The sequence below is a fragment of the Girardinichthys multiradiatus genome, chromosome 9 (genome assembly GCF_021462225.1).
Source record: "Girardinichthys multiradiatus isolate DD_20200921_A chromosome 9, DD_fGirMul_XY1, whole genome shotgun sequence".
Taxonomy (NCBI): domain Eukaryota; kingdom Metazoa; phylum Chordata; class Actinopteri; order Cyprinodontiformes; family Goodeidae; genus Girardinichthys; species Girardinichthys multiradiatus.
Genome location: NC_061802.1, coordinates 43086120 through 43099034, shown reverse-complemented (window position 1 = coordinate 43099034; position 12915 = coordinate 43086120). Strand labels below are relative to the sequence as shown.

The 12915-nt window shown below is 40.6% G+C and overlaps 1 protein-coding gene across 2 annotated transcripts in view; it reads left to right on the top strand.

Moving 5' to 3' along the window:
- Window positions 1–7096: 7096 nt before the first annotated feature.
- The window catches only part of tgfbr3 (transforming growth factor, beta receptor III), a 97314-nt gene continuing 91495 nt past the window's right edge, over window positions 7097–12915 (top strand). Inside the window, exon 1 of one of the 2 annotated variants that reach the window (XM_047375042.1) lies at window positions 7097–7304. The gene's annotated coding sequence lies outside the window, so the exon portion shown is untranslated. The remainder of the gene's footprint in view (window positions 7305–12915) is intronic. The other variant, XM_047375041.1, reaches the window with a different exon arrangement.

Sequence of the window (12915 nt, the reverse complement as noted above, 5' to 3'; positions counted from 1 at the left end):
TACAGTTAGTCCACCACTGGGGAGATAATTTCTAGAGCATCTGAATATCATACTGAAGCGTGGGCCTCAGCCTCTCTCTGTATGATCCATAAGAGGGCAACATAATCCACACGTTTGCGTTTTTAGGCTGTGAATTGCCAGTTCTTTTAGCCAGTTTATCTTACCTAAAGTCTGAATTTCTCAGGAATGTCCTGAAACTATTATGGCTAATTGTGGGTTACTGTACATATCAATGTACAGTAACCTACAATTACATACATATTAATGGGCTGCATGGTGGCGCAGTTGGTAGCACTGTTGCCTTGCAGTAAGAAGGTCCTGGGTTCAATTCCCAACCAGGGGTCTTTCTGCATGGAGTTTGCATGTTCTCCCTGTGCATGCATGGGTTCTCACCAGGTACTCCGGCTTCCTCCCACAGTCCAAAGACATGCCTGTTAGGTTAATTGGTAACTCTAAATTGCCCTTAGGTGTATGAATGAGTGTGTGCATGGTTGTATGTGTGTTGCCCTGCGATGGACTGGCGATCTGTCCAGGGTGTACCCTGCCTCTTGCCCATAGACTGCTGGAGATAGGCACCAGCTCCCCTGCGACCCACTATGGAATAAGCAGTAGAAACTGACTGACTGTACATATTAATACCCCTTGACCTGCTTCATATTTTGGCATGTTAAAGCCTCAAATTTCAATGTATATCACTGGAATTTTAGGTGATAGATGTATTGAGCCTCTCTAATCAAAAGTCAATAGAGCCAAAAGACTTCAGAAGTCTAATTAGTAAAAAGAGTCTGCCTGTTTGTAATTTCATCTCATCATAAATGGACTTAAGCAACATCTAACGCTTTGAACCTTACACTGAGCTGTATTCAGTCTATCATCTTCAAATGGAAAGAGTGTAGTACAATTGCAAACCTACTAAAAAAATGTCCACCTACACTGACAGGCCAGGCAAGCAGAGCATCAATTGGAGAAGCAGCAGAGAGGCCCATGGTACCTCTGGAGGAGCTGCAGAAAAGCTAGCGAAACTGTGTGTAAATCTGGTCTGTATGGAGGAGTGGCGAGAAGAAAGCCAGGTTCTATTTGGAGTGGAAGAAGTTGCTCTGGTCAGATGAGAGAAAAATGTAACCTTTGGACCTAAGTGCTAAATTATGTGCGTGGGAAAACTACCACTGCACATGCTCCTGAACACACTACCTTCACCTCGAAAGATGCCGCTGTCACCTTTATGTTTCAACACTGTCAAACATAGTGGCGACAGCATCATGTTGAGGGGATGCCTTTTGACAGCAGGGACAGGGAAAACTGATCATGGTTTATGGCAAACTGGATTGAGCTAAATACAGGAAAATCCTGGAATACAGGGCGTCAGAAGCTGCAAAAGGCTTGAGACTATGGTGCTGGTTCACGCAGGACAACAACCCTAAACATACAGCCACAGCTACAGTGGAATGGTGTAGATCAAAATGTTTTAATGTGTAAAAATGGCCCAGTCAAAATCCAGACCTAAATCCAACTGAAAAACTGGCACGGTTTTGAAGATTGATGTTCACAGATGCTCTTCATACAACCTGGATAAGCTTCATGTATAAAAAAAAAAGGTAAAATTTCAGTCTCTATTTGTAGAACGCTAGTAGAGACGTACCTTAAAAGACTCAGGGGGTCTGAATACAAATGTTTGCCACATTGTTCAGGTTTTAGATTATAGATTATAGATTTGACCTGTCTATTTGCTAATTTAGTTAATTTCTGAAGACATTTTTGTCGGCAGTGGATTTTATTGAAAGGTATTTATTTACAACTTTCCAGATTTTAATTAGTTAAAGAAAAAAAAAGAACCCTGTAATCTTCTGTCTACCTTACTTTTATGCACTATTTTGTATTAATCTATTAAATAAAATCTCAACTAAATACAGTGAGGTTTGTGGTTCTAATGTACGTTTAGAATATGTAAAAAATTAGTATGTTGACAGCCAGATGTTGAGGTACTGAAATGGATCCTATTGGTCGTTGGACCTTATATCATAATTTCTTTGTCAGGAATCTGAAAGCTGTGCACACATTTGGCTCCAGAGTTGACTTTGTCAGAAGATAAATGAAAATACCATTTAGATGCTCTTACATGCAGGTATCTGTTCTTAATCAGTGTCTGTCATTAACTATGACCTAACCTGTGTGCTTATTAATGAGCCTCATATGCAATTGGTAAATGTTAAAAATAAGTAACAATGTTGGGATTGTTGAAAGAGCACATGGTGTGGATTTTAGAAAGAAATTAGGAGGAGAGGTACCACTATAATGGTGCTCAGATCACAGCAGCGATTTACTGCACACTACTGGTTTTACAGGAACACCAGCAATAAAAATTCTCCCTTCTTTCCTACTGTTTATAGGTGTTTGAAATCAAAGGGGCAACATGGCAACATTTGCTTAGTTTCATCCAGCTATTCGTGAGAGCCAGCTGGAGACCAATGTTAACTCTGGATTTTTCTGTGGCCTTCATGTGATTGAAAATGTGTGAAGAAGCAGGATGCTTTTTTTACCTTCTTTCACCATCCTGCGGCTCATGCCGGCTCCTGTCCCGAAACAATTTCTTTCTAAGCCAGATATGGACCTCAGACAAATCAGGAGGGATTCATGCAGTAATCCAGACATATTCTATTTGCTGTTCAATACAAAAGCATAAAAAAGTGCCATTGTTTTTATGTGGCTACAGATGTCAAAGAAAACCACAAGGATTGTCCACATTGTCAATCTTTTATTCAAAGAAAATTCTGATTTAACCGTGGACAGTAGGGTCATGCAAAATTCCTTCAGCAGTGAGATAATTGAGGATTTTCTTTCTAAAACAAAGGACCTTTTAGGGGTAACCTAAAGATCATTGTTCTGTTGAAATAACCTCCCTCTGATTCAGCTTCAACTTTCAGACAGATGACCTACTGGTCTTTCTAAGCACTTTTTAATGTGATGCACAATTCACAGTTTATTTCCTAACTTTTCCTTGGCCCAGACACCAGACCTAGGAATTTTACCACTGCAGTGACTCTGAATGGTGTTACCTTAGCCAATCATCTCCGCACAGAGAAATATGTAACTATTAACCCATATGTAACACTCAGCATTGCCTTTTTTCACTTGTAGCTGTTTATTTGTTACATTCCATACCAGACCAGTACAAAAGAATCCATCCATCCATCCATCCATCCATCCATCCGTCCATCCGTCCATCCATCCATCCGTCCGTCCGTCCGTCCGTCCTTCCGTCCGTCTGTCTTATGGACAAGGTACACCCTGAACAGTTCTTTAGTTCATCAAAGGGCCACTACATACTGTACCAATTAACAATTTGCCCCCTCAGATTTCTTGTGTTTTTGCCGTTATTGTCACACCTAAATGTTTCAGATTACCGGACAAATTAAGATTGTACAAAGATCATCAAAACTATTAGAACCTACAAAGACAGGATTGAAAGTGAGAATCAAATGACCTTTCCCTCTGGATAAAGACCCCAGTATGGTGTGAAAAATCTACCAAAATGTGGATAATCCTTGCTGGATCTGGCTTAGGTATTCCGCAACATCTAAAAAGTGCAGTGGGCTTGTGTAGACGATCTTGTAAGACCTTGTACAAAGTTGACAACATATGTTATGCAATAGAAGGTAACAAGAACAATTCCAATTGAAGTAGAACTGGACATTTAATTAAATGGTATGTCATGCAGTAACACTTGGTGGTATTTGTGCGTAAAGCTGCATTAGATTTGTGGCAGAAGATGACAGGACTTTACCCAGGCACCAGGAAATCACTGTTCTTCTATTCGGTGCAGCATGCTCTGTTCTCCATCATCTCAGCTGTATTCACAGCCCCAACATAGTGTAAATAAACAAGATGGAACACTTTAGCAGAAACATGCACATGCATGAAATGTAAAACGATGTGAGCGTTGGAGCAAGTTTCCTTGTCAACTCTCAAAATGTGCAAATCAATGTGCTCCTGTGTGTTTTCCACAACAAAGATTCCCTTCCTTCATGTCAAAGGTGCCATCTCATTAGTAGTGACTCACTTGCTTGACTTTAGGGTTCTTCCAGTTACTCACTGATATCACACTTGAGATGTGCAACTCAGCATTTCTTCAGAGAAAGAAAATGGAAATTTTGCTAAAGTAAAAGATCTAATGTAAATCTGTGATGTGCTTCTGCTCCTGTCGGTTCAACTGTACTTATTAAACATCTTTATAATAACTTGTAATATGTTTAATACCATCCATCCATTTTCTATACCCGCTTCTTCTGTACAGGGTCACGGGGGAACTGGTGCCTATCTCCTAGCAGTCTACAGGTGAGAGGCAGTGTGGGGAGGCCAGAGTACCTGGAGAGAACCCACCCACGCAAGAACATGCAAACTCCATGCAGAAAGAACCCCAGCCGGGAGTTGAACCAAGGACCTTTTTGCTGCAAGGAAACAGTGCTGCCACCTGCGCCACCATGCAGCCCCATATTTAACACCATTACCTACAAAAGATTTTAATTGGTAATGTGGTGAATAAGACGGTGCTATAAAAAGTATTTGATCTCTTGTAGATTTTTTGTTTTTGATTTTTTGCATGTTTCAGATTATCTAAGGTTATCTTTGCTATTAAAATTAGCTTGATGATCTCAAACATTTAGGTAGAGAAAAAAAAAAACTGAGGAAATCTGTAAACGTGCAAACATTTTCACAGAACTATATAAAAGAAAACTGTTTCAGTGTTATCTGGGAACAAATAACTAAAATTCAGCTCCACGAGTAGAAAGGAATGGCATGGCAAACAGTTTCTAGATTTTAAGAGTTATGCTGTCCTTCAAGGATTAACAACCTACAGATTTACAAGGAGCAGGTGGGGTGTCAGGATTGGGTATAAAAGGAGCGATCAAGGTTTCGTCTTTCTAAGCAACAACTCTACCTCTTTGTGCCAAGCTGTATCACAGCATTTCTGATCTGTTCACAAAAAAGTACAACTACACTGCATTTTATGGTACAGCAATCCATCGTTCACCGTGGTTAAAGTGTCGTGATTAGAATTCTTACGTTTCACCACATATTTCTTGTCTCATTTCCTCTGTGCTGCAGCAACAGTAAGCTGTAGTTGCTCATGAGAAGCCACCATTGCACAGTTAACATGGCTGCATTATTTAAGCTCAGTCAAATATCTGTGACAAAAGATAATGTCAAGGACTATGAAATTAATTTCCATTCTGGTACCATTAAGTAAAATAAGATTTTACATGTGAATATTATGTATACATATATGTATGTTTATGCTGCCAAGCCATAACAATGAGTAAACAGTGGTTTATAGATTTTAATGAGGAAACAATCACACATGTAAGAAAATCACAACAGAGTGAAACTCCAGGAAATCGATTAATGATAAAGTGAGTGAAGCAGTATTTATTAGTGTCTAATTACCGGGAGCATTACAGTTGTGCAATTTGGCAACTCGGGAACCATTGCTGTTCTATTGGTAATGCCACAGCCTGAGCAACAGGCAACTGCAAACAGCAAGAGGGGATTCGTGTGTGTTAGTAATATTAATATACAGTGGCCACAGTCATTAAGTAGATAATGCTGGACCAAATACTTTAAAGTATATATATACACACACCTGTCAAAAGTTTTAGATACACTTTCTCACTTAATGGGTCTGTTTATTTTTATGACTATTTTCATTGTAGATTCTCACCAAAGGCATCAAAACAATGAATGAACGCACATGGAACGGCCCAGGACACGCTGGAGGGACTATGTCTCTCGGCTGGCCTGGGAACGCCTTGGGCTCCCCCTGGAGGAACTGGAGGAGGTGTCTGGAGAGAGGGACGTCTGGGCGTCTCTGCTGAGTCTGCTGCCCCCGCGACCCGGTCCTGGATAAGCGGAAGACGACGAACGAACGAAAAATAACTCTAAACATTTTTATAGTTTAGATTCTTGAAAATAGCCACCATTTACTTTGATAACTGCTTTACTCTCTTAGGATTCTCTCCATGAGCTTCATAAGGTGGTCATCTGGAATGGTTTTCCAACAAGTCTTGAAAGAACTTCCCAGAGGTTCGTAGAGAGACGGCCAAAGGTTAATATTTCAATCATCACAGCAAAGGGTGACGACTTTAAGTAATCTAAAATATAAAACAAAATTAATGTTCTTTTACAATTTTTCGTTTGCTACATAATTCCATATGTGTTCATTCTCAGTTCTGATGCCTTTAGTGAGAATCTATGAACAATGTAAATAGTCATGAATATAAAGAAAACGAGTAAATGAGAAAGTGTGTCTAAAACTTTTGACCGGTAGTATATATATATATATATATATATATATATATATATATATATATACACACACACACAGGGGTTATGGGCCCTTGCCTGACTGCACTGTATTAAGAATAAAGTTTAGTGTAGAGGGGATTATAGGGAGGGGCAGTTGTTCAAGAGTTGGGATTGGTTCCTAAACTTCAGCAAAGGGAACCCTTTTAAGATTAAGTCCTGACCTCAATGCGACAGTACACCTTAGGGATTAAATAGGCTGGAGACAGTAAGCTGGGTCTTCTCATTCAACATCAGTGTCTGACCTCAAAAATTCTCATTAACACAGTGGTACATCAAGTGTAAAGCCTTCCCATAGGAGTTGCAACCGTTCTAACTGAGAAGAGTAGGTCAACATCATATTATACTGAATGGATTAAGAATGGGATGTCACTTCAGTTTATTTGTGTGTTTTATGTCTCCTAAGCACCCTACTGTGTGATTTGCTATGTGTGCCAGCACGTGTCTTAATCAATCAGATCTCTGCATACCCTGGTGGAAGCCTCCTGTATAGATGCACATCATCGATCCCCCATGCGATGAGACTGACCTACATTGCAACTTTTGCAGGATGTTTGAGGTTTTATATGGTATTACACATGCGCATTTGACAAATCAACTATGAAATGTCAAATTTGGATCAAATTCATGACATGTGTTTGGGGTTACCGCGCGCTCTGCTTCGAAACTCTCTCCTCTCGCGCGCAGCTCTCCTCCTCCCTCAGGCCCCGCCCCTCCCTGAAGCCCCTGCAGTAAAACAGATAGACGCTCGTGAAGTTAAAAACTTTTAGTGCGGGGCGTTTGTCCGCATTGTTGCAAAGCAACAACTTTGCAAACAGTCGTTTCCTCAATCAAAGCCACCGCGCTGACCACATAGCTGAGAGAGAAGAAGGACTTTCATATTTTTGACATCAACCGGAGCGGCTTCCACCAAGTTTTTCAGGGCATTTTTGTGAAGACTTTTCATGGTACGTCCGCTCTTCTTTTTAAGCTAACGGTTAAACTTTTTATCTTTTTTTTTTTATCGTTCCGGGAAAAAAAGATTTCCCGGAACGCCTTGCTGTTCAGAACAATGTCTCAACTCTTCATCTGTCAGCGGTATATTCGAACCCGTTTTTAAGCTTTCTGCGGGAACTTAAATCTAGCAGAACATCTCTCTGTCTCATGAGTCCGGTTGACATGCCATATCCTGAAACGCTTCTACCCTTTTGATCCTTTATTGCACCTTTTCTTACAGCCAGTTTTCTTCTTTATTTATGCCTACAAACGAACACAAATCCGAACCCAAATAAAGAGAACGTGTCGCATTTCCCTCAGATAGGTAGTGGAGGTAGTGGGGCTGTGTGTGCTGTCAGGCTGGCAGTCCACGCGTTGTTGTGGGGTGAAACGTGACTGACAGATCATTGGTGCAGCGTTTGAGATAAGCACTTCTAATCGGTCCATAAACATCTATAAAAGTCCGTAAAAAGATGGGAGTGTCTGCCTGTTTCAGCCGCTGATGCTCCTGTTTTGGATGTACGAGATCTCTTAAAAAAAAAAAAAATGTAGTAGTCTAATCTCTTGTTAAATAAACGGTTGTATCGCTCTATATCGCTGAATATTCTTCAAATGTACACTGCCAATTAGAAAGACGTAGTTGGGTAATAATATATGGAATTCGACCCCAGGATTTTACTACATAGCACATTTAAGAAAGAATACAAACCCTGCCAATGTTGCTTTGTATGTATTTGGGTTGATGACATCACAAGAGACACAAGAATCGGATTTAAAAATCATGGAGTTACTAGTCAGGATTTCTGTCAGGTTTTAAAGAATCAATAAATTCTTATATTGAATCGTCTTAATGTCAGGCCTTGTTAAATCTTAAATACGCCAATATTTTCTACTCCTGGTCTTTGAATGCAATGTTTTTATTTAGAACGGCTCTAGTTATAATAATTTGTTCTGTGATTTGTAGTTCAGGCTGAGGAATTCAAGTGTTATTGCGCTGTGATAAAACAACAAACCCTACGCTGTGAGGAAGCAATAAATCTTGTCTAAAGAAGGCTTCCCTGCAAACCTGCAAAAGAATTCTGCTCCTGAAACGGGCTAAACATTTTAATCAAGACGTTGTCATTATGTTAAACGTTCCTTCTGCATGGGAACCTGTATATTTAAATATAATATATTCAATTTATACAGGAAAATAGTGAGCTAAATTCCATTGTCACTAACTTTAATGAAGTTTACTAGGTGTAAAAACTCTCAAGTGACATGCCAAAGATAACCTTTAGCTTTGGCAAAGTTGCATTTAATAATAATAATAATATAGACTTTATTGATTTCACAATAGAGAAATTGTGTTCTGCATTTAACCCATCCCTTAGGGAGCAGTGGGCTGCCATTGTGCAGCACTCAGGGAGCATTCAGGAGTTAATGGCCTTGCTCAGGGATCCAGAGTGACATTGTGGGATTCAAACCAGGGTGGCCTCTGTGGGACGCAAATGCGCTGCTCTCTAAACACTAGGCCACCGCTCACCCCATTCAACCTGCTAATGCTATTAAGGTATGTTAAATATTAAAAAAGTTTTGAAAAGTATTTAACTGAACTTACAGAAACTTTGAGAAACCGTGAGAGTTTTGTTAATTAGTCATGCTATCTGCTAGGTAGCTAGCCTGCAGTTGGTTGCTTTACAGACATGCTACTGGCACCTTGCTGGCTGTTTAAAAAACAGTTACCTTAATGTACATGACTGTCCATGTTGTACACGAGTGGAAAAATTTCCACATAACCAAATTTGTCTTCATAACCAATTTTTCTTCTTAATGAAGGAAATGGTAACAGCCTTTATTCTGGAGCTGCACCTAACGATTATTTTGCTAATCGATTAATCAGTTGATGAGGTGCTTAATAGGACAACAATTGATTCAGTTAATTTTTTCAGTCCTACTTCAGTCAGCTGACCAGCAGTTTGCAGCAGCAGGTGGGGGAAAGTCAGGGCTTTATTATTTAGCTCTCTATGCTGCCGGCGAAAACTCCATCCATGCTGTCATTTTGCATAGCATTTTATTATAAGGACTTTGGAATAGTATGAGGGAACCTTTAGTGGTTTTGAAATCATCATTTTTTTAAACCTTTGGGTACCTTGATACCAATAAGTGCTTCATGCTTAGTCATGACTGTTTGATCAAAGTTTGCATCAGGCTCTAACTATGGGTGATTTTTTTGTAAATAAGACCATCAGTTCACATATGCTATTTAGAGCTATTTGAGTGGGGTTGTCAGTGACAAGTAATTAGAAGAGTGGTAATATTAGTGAGTAAGAGCTAAAACATCTGTAAGTTTTGATGTTAACTACAACAAATAGGCATTGTCTGTGTTCCATGACGTAGCCTGTTAAGGAATAATCCAAGAACATTAAGAATAGACCGTCTGGATATCTTTAAAAAACAATTTCTTGCCTGAAACGATACGTCCATAGTAGAATACAGGCACAGTCAGTTGAATATCTCGGCTTGTATGTAGGTTTGGGTGGTTTACAGACATCAGTTTATGTCAGTACTTTTTCGAACAAGGTATGAAATCTGGATTTACATCTGTGTAATCTGGTGTTGTCCGTCTCTCCTGTAAAGCTGTGCCCGTGCACATGCCTGGCTCCATCTTTCACTCTTCATCTGCCAGCAGCAAGCTGAGCTGCACTCTCCTGCACAACGTCTCTTCATTGGTCTTCAGCCTTCTCCAAACCGCTCATGACTTTAAATGCAGCAGTGCGTTCTGTGGCTAAACTCTGTCCATGGATGCTCTTTTACATTTTGCTGCCTCTCATTGCACCTACTTGAGCCCACATTCACCGAGTTGTTTGCATGCTAAGGAAAACCAGAAAAGATGTTGCTCTAGATGCCTGTTGTGTCTAACCGTGCTGCTTGTCAATGTCAGCATTATGCGTGCCACTATTTGACACAGGGTAGTGCAAACAGATATTTCTTAACATGTTTGTTCTGTGTAGACAGCAAATTCTCCTTGTTTTGTCATGCTCTACTTTCACCTGTTAGCATTCGGATGAATGGAGTTAACTGTAACTGTGCATGCAGGATTAAGATTACGTAAGGTAAATATTCACACAAATACAAAATAAATAGCTCATCATCACAAGTATAATTGTGGGGAATTGGGGCGTAGTCCTGTACACACAGACCTGTGGGATAAAAAGAAGTAGTAATTCAGGGTTTATGTTGTTTAGTTAAACATCTCTACAGGTTGTCACCTTGTTAGGTGGAAGTAACAGAATAAGAAATGACATCTGAGCAGTTGGTGGCAAAATATTAAATGTATACAGTTTTATTTTAGATTTCAGGTTATGTGACATACTTAAAATCAGTCAGTGGTGTCTGGCCACTGTCACATAGCTCTCAGACTCGAGTCTCTCTGAGGTCTCCTCACAGACAAGCTGAGGTAAAAGTTGCAGTACAATGCGATTTTTAAAGGTAATAGTTTTCCCAGCACTGCTTTTACAGGAGAGATTTTGTAGTTTGTAACTTGTTTCTCAACTGAACGACATTCAAAATCCTACTAATACTAAACTGGTCAATATACGAAGGAAAAAGAATCAGTCTTGGATTGATGCAATGTCATGTAGTCCTGCCACACCAGCGAGCGTTCATCACTCCTCCATGTTTATTTTTTTTGTGGATAGTGGCTTTCACTGTGATTTACTGGAGTCCCAAAGCCTTAGAAAGGATTTTGTAAGCCTTTCCAGAATGGTGGGTTGACTTTGTTTCTATGTTCTTGAATTTCTTTAGATCATGGGGATGGTGCATTGCATTTTGAGATCTTATAGCCTACTTCATGTTCTTGATTCTGCAAGTCCAACAGTAATCAGGGCTGGGTTAGGCACATGAAGTTGAAGTTAGTTTTTTTAAAACATGGCAAATTACAGTTAACTGATGATTTAAAAAGGGATAAAGGGGTGTTGAATTGCTTGTTTACCTAAATAAATCTTTGTTTGACATTAATAGTTGTTTGATGATTTGAAACATTTAGAAGTGACAAAGCAAAGCAGAAAGACTCTGTAAGGAAGCAAATACATTTTACAGGACAATACTTGTATCAAGGTATACCAAGCTGTAACTGTTTGAAACCTAAAGACAGAAGAACTGTGAGGTCCAGCTTCTAACCGTTGCTGCTGTTTAAACTTCTCTTAATAAGATGTCTGAAAAAGTGCTGGAGTGACTACAGTTTTATTCAGCTGTATGAATCATACACTAATGCTCTCCTGTCCTTTCCCCACCTGTTGCTCCACACTGCTGGTCAGCTGGCTGAAAGAAGGCTAATACATGTTTCCTTCGCTTAGAACACCAGTTCCACTGTTCGGAAGTATTTTAGGTCGCAAAAAACAAAAGGGGCACGACCTACCACTCTCACTAGGGTAACGCTGATTTAAAGCTACCATTGGGAAAATATATGTGGCATGACTGTTAAGCAGCCAACTGCAGGCTAACCACCTTTGCAAGTATAATCCAGCTAATACCAGCTAGTTAAAATCACTGGATATTTTTCAGAGCAGAACAAGTTGACAAGTTGTAATATTTGTTAAAATATGCCTGTTTGCTTGGAAACCATTCATTCATTCATTCTAGAATGAATTACTTGGAAACTACTAAAATCAAAATAACAATAAGCTAATGATAATAATAATAATTAAAGCTGCAAGCAGCATTGGGCGGCCCTCGCAGCTCAGCGCCGCTCGGCCTATGTAGCAGCCGCGGGAGCATGGCATTGCCTACTCCACGCCACCGACGATCCCTCGGCCCAGTTCCGCACCTCACCACTAGGTGACAGTGTTAGCAGGCTTTCATACAATCTTCGGTCAAGCCGAATACTGCTCTTGCGAGAAGCATTAAAAATGTAGCTGAAATCTGACCTTCCTGATGAAAACTGCACTTACTTGTTTGTTAGTGGCCGGGGCTAAAGTGATGTCATCAATTGACTTTCTCAACATTTTCAGCATTGACCCATGATCATGTATACTACATTTCAAGTGGATCCGATGATGTATGAGGGATATAGAGCACTTGAAGTGTCCTAGGGGGCGCTATTGATCCAAATTGTAATGTAATCCAATAGAGATGTTTGGGGGCTGACAAAGACCAACCATTTTCAGTTCGAAGTAAATCGGACCATGACCATGCATGTGTAATATAGAGCCAAACATATGGCCATGGCCATGGCGTGACCGAACCAAGGAGGTTTGGTCACGCCCATTTTGAATTCAATTAAAAACCTTACATTTCCTGCAGAATCAAGAATCCTTCATGAGGACTAATATATCAGGGCACGTGACGTCGCCCGGTACAGCGGAGCCGGGGTCCAACCCTGGAGCCAGGCCTGGGGTCGGGACTCACCGGTGAGCGCCGGGTTGCTCCTCGCGGGACCCGGCCGGGCCAAGCCCGAACGAGAGACGCGAGGCCATCCTCCAGTGGGCCCACCACCTGCAGGGGGAACCGTGAGGGACCGGTGCAAAGGGGATTGGGTGGCGGACGAAGGTGGAGACTTCAGCGTCCCGATCCCCGGATGCTTAGGCTGGCTCTAGGGACGTG